The 12,517-nt window shown below is 44.0% G+C and overlaps 1 protein-coding gene and 1 long non-coding RNA gene across 2 annotated transcripts in view; one reads left to right on the plus strand and one right to left on the minus strand.

The window, feature by feature from the left end:
• The window catches only part of LOC115085578, a 62,848-nt gene extending 51,896 nt beyond the window's left edge, over positions 1–10,952 (minus strand). The window contains exons 1-2 of the long non-coding RNA XR_003854899.1: positions 10,853–10,952; positions 10,580–10,636 (exon numbers count right to left, since the gene is read on the minus strand). This is a non-coding gene — a long non-coding RNA (uncharacterized LOC115085578). The remainder of the gene's footprint in view (positions 1–10,579; positions 10,637–10,852) is intronic.
• A 309-nt stretch (positions 10,953–11,261) lies between these two features.
• The window catches only part of MATN2 (matrilin 2), a 199,473-nt gene continuing 198,217 nt past the window's right edge, over positions 11,262–12,517 (plus strand). The window contains exon 1 of the mRNA XM_029591768.1: positions 11,262–11,414. The gene's annotated coding sequence lies outside the window, so the exon portion shown is untranslated. The remainder of the gene's footprint in view (positions 11,415–12,517) is intronic.

Raw genomic sequence — 12,517 nt, forward strand, 5'->3', positions numbered from 1 at the left:
CTCTCTTTCTCATGTCATCTGGTGTGCTCTGCATCCTTTCTTCTGTGCCTGGAATGTGATCCTTTCTCAGTGATTCTAGAAATTAACTTTAGCTCTGTAACTGAATCAGGACTGAGGATGGGGATGCAGAGGTGGTATGCTATCTTCCAGTTTATATTTTTATTTATTTGAATTTATCTCACACCCTTTCATAAGTAGCTCAAGGCGAGTTACATTTAGGCCCAGCATATATTTCCCCAGAGAGTTCACAATCTAAGTTCATATTTGAGGCAGTGGAAGGTAAAGTGACTTTCCTAAGGTCACAAGGAATGTCAGCGGGATTTGTACTCTGGCTTCCCCAGTTCTCAGCCTGCTCCTCTAACCACTAGGCTACTGCTCCATTCTGATGTACTTTCAGTGTCTTCCTTCCCCTCTGCATTCTCAGTAATCCTCTCTAGTTGGCTCTTAATCATGGACACCAAATTTTCCATATATAACCTATCAATAAACTTCATCCTTCCAGATGATCCTTAGTCTGATGACCTCCTCTTGCAGCTCCCTTACCTTCTCTCTGAAGCACGGATTCCCAAGCCTGTCCTGGGGACCCCCACAAACAGTTGGGTTTTCAGGTTATCCACAATGAATATGCATGAGTTAAATTTGCATATCATGAAGACTCAGTATATGCCTATTCATCTCATGCCTATTCATTGTGGATATCCTGAAAACTCGACTGGCTATGAGGTCCCCAGGACCCTGCCCTGAAGGAATTCATCAACTGGCATCTCTCACAATGGAAATCAACCATAGGCTGACCCACCTTTGCTGGAATGTACATTCCACAATCCCAGTAAGCTGTGATCAGACCTGGGAAGCAAATAATCCCTACATATGTGTGTATTTTGTGGATTAGCATCTTCTGGGTTGGTTCATGGGTGCAGTGGACGGTATTAATAGAACCTCTTCCTGTGTCCCATTTTCCCCCATCCAAAAATCTTTTTGGGAAATATACCAAATAGTTGAATATCTCTGAAATAAGTCAATTTACAGCAGTTGCTATTTGGCAAAACCCAGGTATCTGGAGCCTCTGGAGTTCAAAAACACCAGGACTAAACTGAGCCCAGTTTTATATGGTTAAAACATTTGGATCCCTGTTATATCAACAAGTACTGGAGATGAACAAATTTTCCTTTTCCAAGAAAGTGACAATTAATTATAGGCAATCAAAGCAGAATGTTTACTCACAGGGTAGCAAAAGAGAGGAACAGTAATCTTGAACTGGACAAATATTTGGAATACAGAGGGAAGGAAAAGTCATTCGTTGTAGCAAATAATAGTAAATGTAAGTTGATTTATATTTCCTGGCCTTCATAATTACAGACTTGGATAAGATTTCTGGATCATCATTCTCACAATCAGAGTGCTTCTTGGTGTGGCTGTGGTTAATTATGCGCATTGGGAAAGCAAGTGAACATAAATTTTCAAGGCAGTTTACTTAATCTTACTTAGAAGCCAAAAGTTTGAAACCATGGGCCTCATTTCCTAAGCATTTTCCCCATAGACACAGAATGGGAGAAAAGTCTTAGTAAATTAGGCCCCGTGATTGTAAGCTCATCATCAGCCCATTTACCATCAGGTAAAGTCCATGCAATCAAAAGCCAAGGTCAGAACGAACATATGAAAAAATTGGAGGGGGGGGGGGAAGCAAAGTCTCCAAACATAGCAGGACCCCTTACTCAATTTTTTGGGATCCACAACTCAAACCTCATCTCCTGCGAAATACCCAGATTATGGATGGGATTACTGATGACTATCTCTGATCACAGTTTATCGGATCATCCTTAGTTCTATTACTTCACGTTCATGATGTAAGGCAGGGTCGCTCAAACCGGTCCTACAGGTACCCACACCCCAACCAGTTGGGTTTTCAGGATACCCCTAATGAATATGTATGAAAAATATTTGCATACATAGGAGGTAGTGCATACAAATAAATCTCATGCATATTCATTAGGGATATCCTGAAAACCCGACTGGCTGGGAGGGACCTGTAGGACTGGTTCGAGTGACCCTGATGAAAGGGGTACTTCCTTACCACTGATTTTTTTTTTCCCTTTTCCATCTCTAGGGAGAGTTTTTGGCACTTTTTGGAGTATTCCTAGGTTTTTCCCCACCTTGGGTGCTGCGATTGGTCAGGCTCCCCCTGTATAACCTGTGCCGAGCATGTACAATTTATGGTTGGTTGTAGCTTTGGTTTGGGAGCAGAAAACGTTTGGTATGTTGGTGTCCCAGTAGGTTCCACAGCCTGCATAACTGGGAAAGAAACAAGGCACAGTATCCTTGCTGGAGCCTTCACAGATCTGGAGCAGACTGCCCCTTGGCGAGAAGAGAAGAGAAGAGCGTTTTGACTTTTGAGAGCTTTCTTTTTTCGTTGACCTGCTCCTAGCTCATGAGAGCAATCACCCCCATCCGAGGGGAGTGGCATAGGGGGCTACTTTTCCCTGCGACCAGTTAAAGTGGGAACTGTAGCTGCCAAGAAGTAAGAAGTGTTTTGGAGAAGTTTTTCTTTATTCCTGGATGGAAGGAAGTCTTTTTACCACCTCCTTCCTACCCCTGTTTTGGAGGAAAGAATTTTTTCTGCTTTCCCATCACCAGAAAGGGATACTGACTGAGAGTTGGACAGAAAGAGACTAAGGCACTTGGAGGTTTCATTCCATCTGTATCAAGAGATTTTTATTTTGTATTTTTGTGATTTTTTATTTTTGATCAAGTAATTCTAAGTTACAGTAAGCTTTTTTTTTCCTTTGAACACCACTTCAAGCGTCCTTGCCTGCTCTTTCCAAGTTCGAGCACAAGCCTGCTGAGATGTACAGATCATTGTGGGAAAGATCCAGTGGAACGTATGAGACTGGAGAGACTTAGGTAGTGATCCCCTACAGGCTTGTCCTCTTCCCTGCCAGGAAAACCCCGGTATCCCAGTAATCAACACACGGTGTTTACGTGGCAGGAAGAATTAGTGTTCCAGGAAGATATTAGTGGTCCAGTAAAATAATATCGGCCCTGAGGCTTTCATGGCCCCTATATTCTGGACATTAACTGAAGAGGGGATTGCAATTAGATTTGTCAAGCTTCATAAGACTAAGGAAAATAGGATAGCTCTCTATATCCTGAAATACAAGCAAGCTCATTAAAAAATAAACTCTCTATTTAGCAAATTACAAAAATAGAATGAGGAATCATGTCTTTTGCCCCAGGATTCCATTTTTTTTTTATTTTGCAAGTTCAGGAAGTGAAAACGATCCACAGAAAAAAAAGGTTTTGGTGGTGATCTAGGGTTTGGGGCCAGTTTTACATGCAGAGTGAGACGTATGAACAGCACAATACACATCAGTGAAGATTTGATGTGATTTTGAGTGAGGAAAGGCACACAAAGATAAGATTTCTACAATTTTCTCTCATCCTAGCTTGATAATACCCTGGTAGAGAGTCCATCAAGCTAGGGTGAGAGAACATTGTAGAAATCTCATCTATGTGTGCCTTTCCTCACTCAAAATCACGTCAAATCTTCACTGATGTGCACTGTGCTGTTCGTACATCTCACTGTGCATCCAAAACTGGCCCCAAACCCTAGACAACCACAAAAACCTTACCTCGAGTTACTAGTTTGCCCTCCTATAGTAGTAACTACTATTTGTGCCACCCTAGAAGCTCTCGCTCTTTACTCCATTCCACTCCCCTTTCCCCCCTCTTTTTCATAAACCCCACCCAAACTCCTCCCCTTTGACTAAAATTTAAAAATTTGCATTCACATCTCACGATGTGATAAATAACGCATGCATTATGGCATTATCGCAGGCGTTAGGGCCCTAACGCCCACAATAACACCATAACGTATTTTGATGAATGACGCTGTTTGCTTGCAAAAATTTTTCTGTAGAATATTTTTTTCTTCCTGAAGCTGCAGGACATTAAATCCTTGAGGGGAAATGCATTATTTGAAAACTGTGCAAGCAAACTGAATTGGCAGACTTTTTTAATTTGCTTTGACCTACTTTGAACTGAAACTTAAATCCATCCCAAAATATTTTAGAAAAATAAAACAAGCAGACACACCCAACAATAGGTTCAAAATGAATAATGCGATTGCATATTTAACTGCAAAGCTAAATCAACATTTCAGTCTTGTCATGAGACCTTCTTTGGGATGTTTTTCATGTTTCCTTTATTTCGGGTAAGACTCCCAACCATGGCACCCTATATGTAGGCGTGCATGATTCCAAAATATTTTAGGACAACCAAAGGAGATACAAGAATAAGAAAAAGAGCAAGGGGTCAGGAAACAAGGACATTGATAGTTTGAGGAATTCAGCCCATGCTGTGATTTCTTCATTACTTTTCAAATAACTTTTCTGCCATCGCACAGGTTACCTAGAACATAAGAACATAAGAAATTGCCATGCTGGGTCAGACCAAGGGTCCATCAAGCCCAGCATCCTGTTTCCAACAGAGGCCAAACCAGGCCACAAGAACCTGGCAATTACCCAAACACCAAGAAGATCCCATGCTACTGATGCAGTTAATAGCAGTGGCTATTCCCTAAGTAAATTTGATTAATAGCAGTTAATGGACTTCTCCTCCAAGAACTTTTCCAAACCTTTTTTGAACACAGCTATACTAACTGCACTAACCACATCCTCTGGCAACAAATTCCAGAGCTTAATTGTGCATTGAGTGAAAAAGAATTTTCTCCGATTAGTCTTAAATGTGCTACTTGCTAACTTCATGGAATGCCCCTAGTCCTTCTATTATCTGAAAGTGTAAATAACCGATTCACATCTACTCGTTCAAGACCTCTCATGATCTTAAAGACCTCTATCATATCCCCCCTCAGTCATCTCTTCTCCAATCTGAACAGCCCTAACCTCTTCAGCCTTTCCTCATAGGGGAGATATTCCATCCCCTTTATCATTTTGGTTGCTCTTTTCTATACCTTCTCCATCTCAACTATATCTTTTTTGAGATGCGGCGACCAGAATTGTACACAGTATTCAGGGTGCGGTCTCACCATGGAGCGATACAGAGGCATTATGACATTTTCCGTTTTATTAACCATTCCCTTCCTAATAATTCCTAACATTCTGTTTTGCTTTGTTGACTGCTGCAGCACACTGAGCCAACGATTTTAAAATATTATCCACTATGATACCTAGATCTTTTTCCTGGGTGGTAGCTCCTAATATGGAACCTAACATCATGTAACTACAGCAAGGGTTATTTTTCCCTATATGCAACACCTTGCACTTGCCCACATTAAATTTCATCTGCCATTCGGATGCCCAATCTTCTAGTCTTGCAAGGTCCTTCTGTAATGTATCACAATCTGCTTGTGATTTAACTACTCTGAATAATTTTGTATTTTTATTTATTTTATTTTTGATTTAAAAGTATTTGTAGCCCGCGCCCTCCACAGTTCGGGGTGAGGAACATGAATATATACATAAGCTAAAAACAGTGAACATAATTAAAACATAAGAGTCCTTAATAGGGAAGCCTCACAAGCTACATAGCATAAAATAGGCAATGCTTACCATCCACACTTTCGGTTTCTGAGGTATTTTGAATATTTTCTGAGTTTTGATTATAGAAAAAACTATTATCAATTAAAATCAGATTTGTGCATGCTATCATAAGAACATAAGAACATAAGAAATTGCCATGCTGGGTCAGACCAAGGGTCCATCAAGCCCAGCATCCTGTTTCCAACAGAGGCCAAAACCAGGCCACAAGAACCTGGCAATTACCCAAACACTAAGAAGATCTCATGCTACTGATGCAATTAATAGCAGTGGCTATCCCCTAAGTAAAATTGATTAATAGCCATTAATGGACTTCTCCTCCAAGAACTTATCCAAACCTTTTTTGAACCCAACTACACTAACTGCACTAACCACATCCTCTGGCAACAAATTCCAGAGCTTTATTGTGCGTTGAGTGAAAAAGAATTTTCTCCGATTAGTCTTAAATGTGCACAGTCTCACTTCACAGTCTCACCTAGCTAAATTGAATGGCCTAGGACAGAGAATTAATGCTAGCTAGTTAAGTCCCTTATTCCTCTCCCCTGCCCATCAGCCAAGCCATTGGGAATCCCTACATTTTGAGTGGTAAATTGCAGCTGCCTATTGGTGAAAGGCTCTCAGTGGCCGATGCAATACAGTGCGCTCAGCCGAGATGCAATAGAGGAATTAGCACCTATTTAACCCCGCGATGGATGTGGATTGAATGTAATTGCGCTAATCACATGCAAATGCACGTGAATGAGGCTATTACTCATTCACTCCGCATGCAAAAAAATAAATGTGCGTCTCAGACGCACATTTATCGCTCAGCTATTAACACCTGCCTGGAGCAGGCGTTAATAGCTGAGCGCAGGTAAAAGAAGTATAGAAAAGCAGAAAAAACTGCTTTTCTGTACTTCTTTTCTTAAGTAAAAAATTAAAAAAAAAAACTCGACAGACCGCCGAGTTATGAAGACCGTCAGCCAGTAATGAAAATGGCCGCCGATAAACTCAGACGGCAGATGGCCAGTTATGAAAACCGACGTCGAGTTTACCGGCGTCGGTCTTCATAACCGGCAGCCGCGGTGACCCCCTAATTTGGGTATTGCATGGCGCCCCCCCTTGCGGGCGCCATGCGCACATTAGGAAAGCGGGCACTGACTTTTCAGCGCCTGCTTTCCGCGCTTTATATTGCATCGGCCTCTCAGTGTGGGTAAATTTGCAGGTGGTCAGGTCTATGCTGACTCCCAAAGCTAAGCAGCTATAACCTTTCCTAGCACACAAAGTTTACTGTAAAAGTTTAGACTCTTTTGCTCTGCAAGAAGGAAGATCATCTGCAAGAAAAGGGGGCTTGCCAATCGTTGTACCACCAATACTTGTTCACTAGGAAACAGTGTGGGATGTTCAGTGGTTAAAAATTCCTTGCCTGAAGGATAAGTTTGTGTCATGCAAAAGCAAGTATGTGAAGGCTCTGGTTTGTAACCTCCTCCAAGGCTCAGTTGGTATCTGCCATCACAGCTACTTCCTATTATTTTTGTTATTTATATAGAGGTCCATATTCAAAAGCCATTGAGACGTATAATGTAATAGTTATCCGTCTAAATGGCTTATCCTGATATTCGGAGTTAGCCCCTTAACTTATGCGGCTAACTCTGGTTGGGCCGTAGGGCTGTCCTAAAGTTAGCAGGTTAGACATAACAGGCTAACTTTAAGATAGTTGGGTATGTTCAAATGCACAATAGTGCTGCTGATTATACCCTGCTAGTTAGCCGGATATGTTTATCCGGCTAACTAGCCAAGCTGCATAGCAGCTGATAATGGACCCCCCCAAGAGTCCTAAATCAGAGCATTTTACAGCAAAATACTGGCAGCTATGCTTCCCGTCCCCTGAAAGCTTACAGTTCCTTAGTAGGAACCTGAAGCAATTGTTACGATGCTGCCTGCGGTTAGGCCCGCAAGCAACTTCTTATCTTCCGCGGCCGGAGGCCGCCGCCGACAGCCTGAGTCGCGGCCCGAGCGTCGTTGCATGTCTTTCACAGTGGGCAGAGCCACCACGACATCCCCCAACGTCCTTCCCGGCATGACCCAGAGGCTAACGCCGACGCTGCTATCTTCACGGCAGGTAGAGCTGCCGCCACCGCTGACCCGCTCTTCTTCTGCGGCATGGAGCCGTCGACGTCAGGGCCCCATATCGTAGCCTAGTGTCGCTTCCTCCTCCATCCTCGTGGCATGGATGCCGCCGCCGCTGTCCCAGGTCATGCCCTTCCTCTAGGCTCACGGCCGCGCCTCTCTCCGACTTTTAAAGGGCCCGCGGCGGGAAAAGTCCCACGACCCCACTTGATGACGTCTCCAGGGCATCTTCTCTTCAGCCCTATAAAAAGGGCCCCTCGTCAGTCCCTCATTGCTTTCGCAAGGAGCCAGTCCGCTCCTGGATTCTCCGTTGTTCCAGCTCATCGATTCAGGAGGCTTCTGAGGTCCATCATGTCTACAAGATCCTTTGTTCTTCGTTGGAGCTCCTGTGTCCTCGTCCGTGGTTCCTGGTCTCTCGTCGGATCCTGTGTTCTCTCCAGATGGTCCTGTCTCTGGATGTTCCTGTCTCCGGATGTCCCATTTTCCAGCCCTGATCCCGATGTCCTCGTCTCCAGCTCTTCGTCCTGCTTCCAGGTTCCCTACTTGCTCATCCTTCCTGGTGTGCCTCTGTCGTGGTCCATGACCAGCTGTGAGGGTGCTTCGTGGCACAAGGCCTGCCTTCACATCTGCAGCGCAAGCCTCCGGAAAGCTCCTGCTTTTAATGGCGAGTTTCGAGTCTTGAATCCTGTTCCCGGTCTTTGGAGTACCTTGTGCCTGCTTCTGTCCAAGCCCTAGACTCAAGCCAGAACCTGCTCCGCTTCAGCATGGTCTGTGACCAGCCATGGGCGGCTGTGAAGGCCTCGGTGCAGGCCTTTCCTGAATCTTTGACATGTCTCCGGATCCAACTCTTCACTTCCTCGCTGGAGTCTGCTTCACTTCCGGCGTGGTCCAAGACCAGCCATGGGCAGTTGTGTAGGGCACTCTGTGGTGCAGTACTCAACCCATACTAGTACCCGTATCCTGAGTCCTTGCCCAAGCCTCTGAGTATCATGAATCCTCGTCTATGTCTCTGAGTATCCTGAATCCTCATCTAACCTCCAAGCGCCTTTCTCGTCCAAGTCTCCAAGTGCCTTATCATGTCCAGGTCTCCAAGCACCTACGTCTCTCCAGGTCTCCAAGTGCCTTGTCTCGTCCAGGTCTCCAAGCACCTACGTCTCGTCCAGGTCTCCAAGTGCCTTGTCTCGTCCAGGTCTCCAAGCACCTACGTCTCATCCAAGTCTCCAAGTGCCTTATCTCATCCAGGTCTCCAAGCACCTACGTCTCGTCCAGGTCTCCAAGTGCCTTGTCTCATCCAAGTCTCCAAGTACCCACGTCTTGTTCGTGTTTCAGTACCATCGCCTGTCCTTGACCTCTGTCCGTACTGTTGCACCTGCCATTCCTAGACGGTGTGTCTGAAAGGGCTATCGAGTGGCCGGAGGACTACCTCAGAGACCAGCATTGCGTTGTTGGATCTCTTCCGGTGAGTTCGGGTTCGGCAGAGGTCAGGGCCCCTGGTCTTCAGCCTGTCCGCCCGTGCTCAGACACGTCTTGCCTGCCTCGGCGCTTCTTGGGAGTTCCTCTGGGGTTGTGCCATGGCCTAAGGGCTCACTATCTCCCCGGAATTGGAACCGCTCCCTAGCGCTTCCCAACAGCAATGCCAGATAAAGCAGCTTGCCCAAGGTCACAAGCAGGATTTGAAATTGCCTCACCTGGTTACCAGTCTATTATTCTAAACACTAGGTCACCTGCTCACTTGTATATCCAGCTAACACCGCTTATAAGTTTAAGTAACTTACAAAACAGTGTAATCCTTTTTATGACAATGGATTACACTTTTTTGTAAATTACTTAAACTTACATACATGTTCACTTTTTATTCAGTAAATGGATACGATCTTTGACCAAACTGAGGCCTAGATTCATCATTCTGCTATAAATATAGCGTAATGATGAGCTGCAGCCAGAAAAGGGGCGGGGAGAGGGGCGATAGTGAGCATCCGGCCCAGGACTAACCGATAAGAAAAATAAAAAGATCAGACAAATGTTTTTAGCACTTGGACTATGCCATCTTTGGGAATGTGCATTTATTGTAGTTATGATGCTCGCTGCCTTTCTGGAACGGTGATTCATGAAAGAATAACTTGATATTTATTTTATTACGTAATTAATTAGATCTGATGTCTGCTTTTTACATGATAGTCTTGTTTATTTATAAACTGCAATAAATCTTAAATTAATAAGGCATTTTTAATGTTGGTAAGTGCTTGAAATAACTGATTTAAAATATTTTAAAGTGTCGCTCATGACTGCATAACAGCTGTTGCAGACTACTTAGAAACTCATTGAAGGGTACATGCTAAGGCATTATTTATTGATAAGAATACAACTAGTAGTGCCGGTGCGCAGAACTGTATGCTTGCTGCTCACTCATGTAAACCTAGGGCCCACCCAAAAAAACAAATCAGTTCTGGCTAGCCACTGCAAAGCACCGTGACCCAAACGATCTGGAATGATAGTGTGAGAGGGAAAATGGCGCATGAGTCACTCAGTTACTGTTTTATTTGGCGATAGAAATGCACTCCTTGACTGTTTTATTTGGCGATAGAAATTCACTCCTCTGCTGAGTTCCATTTCCTAAATGTTCATTAGCTGGTTTCCCTGGAAATTGTTTATAACTGTTTGACAACTGACAATTTGTAGGTCTTAAAATACAACAATCCTGGAAAAAAAGCAGGTTTATATTTTTGCTTTGTGTGTGAGCGGGTGAAGGGGGGGGGGGGGGGGGCAGAGAGGGCTGCATCTACAAACCCCATAACTCAAATTTTCAAAACAATCTTTTATCTAAAATTAATACTTAGATAAATAAAGGACTTGATCACACTTGAAAGTTAAAAGGTTTAGTAATGTTGTAAATTCTGGAAGTAAAAAATGCCTACCTCTAAATTTGAAAGCCTTTTTATTTTTGGAAGTCAAGATTATTATAGAGCTGCAACCTTTAAGGGAAAAAATTAAATTCAAGTTATTTCCACTTTATTATTGCTAGAATTAATAAAAGTCATTCGAGCGTCCAGTTTCTATAAAATCATAGCAGTTTACATTGTGCATTAAATAGGGAGATATTTAGAATATCAAACCCTGGACTGGTTATGTACACTGGTGAATTAAATATCACTATTGAGAGACGGCGAAAGTTCATCCCCGCCCCTTACCTTACAGCATAGTTTTCCTTCCATCTTGTCATTCAAACCCCAGCAATATTCCCTCTTCCCAATCTCTCCCCTTCCCGACCTGCTGGTTATTCCAAGCACCGGGACTGAGATCTGGACAAAATCTGTGCGCTGGCCAACTGCTTCCTGCTGCCTAGAAAGTTGTGAAGGGAGAGATGCCGAACGGAGAAGGGGACGAAAGAAAGGAGAAACCCTGATACTGTTGGGACAGGCTAATTACACATGTGCAACAGCACATCCCTTTAACGCATTGCATCCTTACCCTCCTGCTCTCTTCCTTTGGGGAGGCGTCTGACACCCCCCACCCCTTCTGAGTGCCCGATCAGCAGTGGACATTTAAAAAAACGATTAGGAAAGGGAGGCGGACGTTTCGACGCCTGGACCAGCCCTACGAGGACAGTCTGCCTCTCTCACTTGAAAACTGGGAAGAGAGCTTTGGCTGTGCCTGCTGTACGTACACCCCCGTCCCCGATCGCTGCAAGTCCCCGGGCAGGTGGACTCTTGATCTTCCTCGGATCGCTGCCACTTCTGCCTTCGGTGACAGGTAAGGCGCTGCTGCCTGCAGTCTGAGCGTCGGGCAGTGCGAAGCCGGGGCGGTGAGGGGATCTGCCTGGAAGGGGGTAGAGTGCCCGCGGAAGGGACTGCTCCTCCGCGTTTGAAGCCGCGCGCGTGCTGAGAGCTCCGGGCTCTGCGCAGAGCGCGCGGCGAAGGGAACCATCGCCATCACCCGCGCTCTGTAACGCCGAATGCTGAACGTTCTGCCGGGACAATAATGTCAGAGATAAGCTCTCGAGACCCTGAGACTGATCTTTTGTCATCTGCCTGGCCAGGGATGTCCTGGGAAAGTTTCGAAAGTTGGCAGGGGGATGAGAGGAAGAGAGAGTCGGTGTCTAGTGAGCGAGGGAAAAGGAGCCTCCGTATTTCCATTGGCTCAGCTCTGCCCTGCGCCCCCTACAGGGCCAACCCTTTGCACGGGCCTGAACGCAAGTGAACTGGCGAAAGAGCCGAGGAGCTGCCGCTGTCTCCGTCTTGCACTACAGTTCGATTTGCCGGACTTTAGGTGTGTATGTTATAACGAAGGACTTGCGTTTTAAGTTTTAATTTTTTCCCCTGGGAAAAAATAACTGTTTGACAACTGACAAATTGTCAGTTGTCAAACAGTTATAAACAATATTATATAAACAAAATCAGAGGAAAAATTACTTGTCCAACTCATTTTTCTCCTTTTGGTAGAACAAAATCATTTTTCCATTAATTTTTTTTTTGTTTTGTTATAACATTGAAATTCCCCGGGAAAATAAAATAAAAGCTGAAAATGAAAGTCCCTAGTTATCCCTGACTGCTTAAGATGCATTATTACTTAGTGAACTAAAGGCTAACTAAATTTTGTAAATAAATATGACTTTATTGATACTTTTAGTTTCTTGACATGAAAAATTACAAAAAAAGTCCCTTTGCTTGACCCTTTCTGAAATGAGTTACAAGTTCACTGTTTTTTTGAGTGTAGTTCACTTTTTTCTTTAAAAAGAAATAATGTATGTGTACCCATGATCTTCTGAATCATTCAACATATAGCAACCAAATATCCAAAACAGGTGCATCTATATGAAAGCAAAAAATAAAAAAAAGTGTTTTTCCATTAAACTT

Source organism: Rhinatrema bivittatum, chromosome 2 (genome assembly GCF_901001135.1).
Source record: "Rhinatrema bivittatum chromosome 2, aRhiBiv1.1, whole genome shotgun sequence".
Taxonomy (NCBI): domain Eukaryota; kingdom Metazoa; phylum Chordata; class Amphibia; order Gymnophiona; family Rhinatrematidae; genus Rhinatrema; species Rhinatrema bivittatum.